We start from the raw sequence: 3742 nt of genomic DNA on the forward strand, positions 1-3742 counted from the left end.
CCCAGACGGCAGGAGTCATTGGTGCCGACATGAGCAACAATTTGCAGTCGGGTGCACCCAGTGCTCTCTATCACTGCCAGTAGGGCCTCCTCCATATCTCTGATGAGACCCCCCGGCAAGCAGACAGAGTTAACGCTGGCCTTCTTCCCCAACCTTTCCGCATTTTCCCTAAGGGGCTCCATCACCCGCCTAACGTTGGAGCTCCCAATAACTAATAAACCCCTCCCCCCGTGTGCCTGCTTGGACCTTGCTGAAGGAGCAGCCTCATGTCCACTCACAGGCAGAGTGGGTGATGCCACACGGCCAGCCTCCACATTTACCCTCCGCCTCGTGCGTCGCGAACGCCGCTGAACCCGCCACTCCCCTTGGGAAGAGGGTGGCCCAACCGCGAACAGTACCCGCGAAGATGTCTCGACAGCAGGGACAGTGGGTGAAGCACGTAACACCTGGGGTGTACCTTGCGACACACCATACTCCTCATTGCCGTTACACTCCGAGGCAGCAGCCTCACCATTGTGTGCCTATTTCTATTTCTTCATTATTACTTCAGCTAACACAATGGCAAGCTGTGTTGTCATATGTCGAAGTGAGCCGCAGAATCATAAAATACACAGTGAACCATGTGAGAAAAATTTATGACCTGTAAAAAAAAAGACACCCAGATTCTGAGCTGGCACCACAACCTCTCGATGAGGCAATTGCCTATGAGATAATTAGTACTTGAATATGTGTCTCGCAGGGATCAACACAGCCATCCTTTAAATGTGTATAAAGTACACCACATGCCTGCTCATGTTACAAAAACCAGCACACCCGCCAAGGGTTTAGTAGTGTTGAAATAAATATGTCAGGAAATCTAATTAACAGTAACAGGTATTTCGATTTGAACATGGCATGGGGGTGCGTGTTGAAAAAACACACAATATTTCCGTTTCACAGAATATGAGTAAGGGCTCCAAACAACAAAGCGCATGAAATTGTGGAGTGAGTACCAGCAATAAAAACTCCCTTACACACAGTCGTGCATGACCAACAATAAATGGTTCCAGAATGAGATTTTCACTCTGCAGCAGAGTGTGCGCTGATATGAAACTTCCTGGCAGATTAAAACTGTGTACCCGACGGAGACTCGAACTCGGGACCTTTGCCTTTTGCGGGCAAGTGGTCTACCAACTGAGCTACCGAAGCACGACTCACGCCCGGTCTCACAGCTTTACTTCTGCCAGTAAATGGTTGCTTGGCAGATTGAATACCTAGCACTAATTTCATGCAACTTCAGACTTGCAGTACCTGGAAGAGCATGTGCAATATGTCATTCAAATATTGTGCATATAATGTTGAAAACTCAGCAGGACTCCTGGAAGCACAGAAATGAACACTGACAAGGCTTCTCCATTAGACATTTTCAAGTACGGGCTAAGAGATGTTTATCTAAATATCAAAATTTCCATACAATATTTATGACACTCCTATTGACTGCAGCATCGCTTCTAGTACTTGGCCTGGACAGGGTTAGGGGTGTTAGGCTTTGGAAATTCTGCCACGGCTGCCAGACTACCTTGATGCTGGTCTGTAAATGATGAACCACCCCAAAAAAATTCAGGGCCTTTTAGAATTTCCAGTAAATGTAACTGAAAGTAATTTAAGAAGAAGACTAACTGCTAATGGACCTCCTCAGTCAAATGAGCATTTTCCAAATGATGGAGGAAGATATTTTTCTTGTAATTACTACAATGTTGAAACCAAACTGGCCTCAAATTGCACAGTGATTTCTTAACATGTTCAGAGAAACAGCATGTGTAATGAATGTATTGTCAATTCTGTGGCTCAATGAAAATAAGTTTCTCACCTGCCTGCCACATATTTTTGTGTGCTCGTTAAGGGCTTGAGGCCAAAATCATGATGGCAGTGAAATAAACAGAAAGTAAAGAAATTCATAAATCAAGTAGGACATCACCCACTTCACAGAAGAACCAACACAATTGAGGCCAACCATTTTGTGTCAAAGCTCTCTCTTGAAATTGATGTCAATCCACCTTAGGAAGCTCCCACGGGAAGCTAAAACATGGATATCTCACAAAACAATGTCAGAAAAATTTCAGTTAGCTCATGTGCCTTTTTCACAAAGTAGTACAATGGAAGTTATGAATTTGAAAGTAGTAAGGAATGGTGAATTTGAAGTAAAAATCCCGTCTAATAAAGAACAAAAAAAGTCACAAAAGTTACTAAAACATAATGAACACAGGCTCACTAACAAAAGAATCAGTTAAAAGCTATCAAAAGTGACTAAACATGGCAGCTGGCTGAGTAAGACAATAATGCTCAAAGAAAATTATAGATCATGATCTATCTAAACATCAAAGAAAGAAAACAACCAGATTAATCAGAATAACCAAATAAGCCTTCGAGAAGAAGAAACTTTTGAAAATACACAAAAATAATTCCCATGGTTTTTATCAAACTGCGAAGATCAAATTGAAGGGGTTTAAAAATGTAAATGTGTTTCTAAAACGAAAACAGCCACATTGGGTTGAATAATACTTTCAAGATATTTTCATGAATTTGAATTCTCAGATAGTTATGAAAATTATGAAGAAGATTTACCACCAGCAAAATAAGGAACTGAAGAAGGAATTGACACCCTCAAAAATAACAAAGCTTGTGGAGAAGAGTTTATTACAGCTGAACTTTTGAAGTTGTCCTTCCAAAATAAAGTAAATTAGCTACATTTACTCTTTGATGAAATCTGAAAAACAGAAGAAAATATCCCAGACGAATGGAAAGTTGCCTTGATACATCCACTACATAAGAAAGATAATAAACAGGATGTAAACAACTACATAGTAATCTCTCTGTCAGTAGCATCTAAGTATTTTCCAAAATTTTATCAAGCAGAATAAAAAACAACACTAGACAACCATTTATGTGAATATCAAGCTTGCTTTAGAGGAAGGGAAGGCCATGATCAGAATGAATATTTTATCTCAAGTTAGTAATTCATCACCGATTACTCAATTCAAAGGACATTGTATTTATGTTTGTGGATAACAAGAAGGCTTTTGAATATGTTGACAGAAAAACCACAGATAAAATAATTTGAGAATTTGGTATAAAGTCTTAACTGACAAACCTAATCCATGAAACACTTGCAGATACTGCTCTGTAGAGTAAATCTTATGGGAGAAATTTCACAGCCTTCAAAACAAAAACATATGTACCACAAGGTGAAGGCCTGTCCCCAATTCTTTTTAATACTGTGTTAGAGAAAATAGTAAGAATTTCTTACAAAGAATATATTGAACACGTAAAGGTGATTTTGTTATACCTGCTAAAAATGTGCCATCTGCTGTAACACAAATGAGTTTCCTGGAGGAAATAGCCAGTAGAACTGGCTTAAGGATTTCTATGGTAGGGGTGGGCATGTTAAGAACGCTAGAAAATCCTTTAAAACCGATGTGTTCCAAATAGATAGGTTCACTGTTAAGCTGATACATTGTTGTCATTCTAACCAACACAGGTTCCACATCTGAAACTTGGCCTGGGACTGACTGTGTCACGATGAGAAATTAGGCCTTTGATATATCCCCACAATGATAGGTACTGAAACTACACATTGTTTGAAGTTGAATTTACAGAAATTACAATTAAATCTTAACTCATTAAATTAACTGAATACATCGAAAAATTCTGTCTTTTTAACAGTTTCTTCTACTACAAAAGTTAGGCAGAAGTATTTGTTGAA

This window comes from Schistocerca serialis, chromosome 2 (assembly GCF_023864345.2).
Source record: "Schistocerca serialis cubense isolate TAMUIC-IGC-003099 chromosome 2, iqSchSeri2.2, whole genome shotgun sequence".
Classification (NCBI taxonomy): Eukaryota; Metazoa; Arthropoda; class Insecta; order Orthoptera; family Acrididae; genus Schistocerca; species Schistocerca serialis.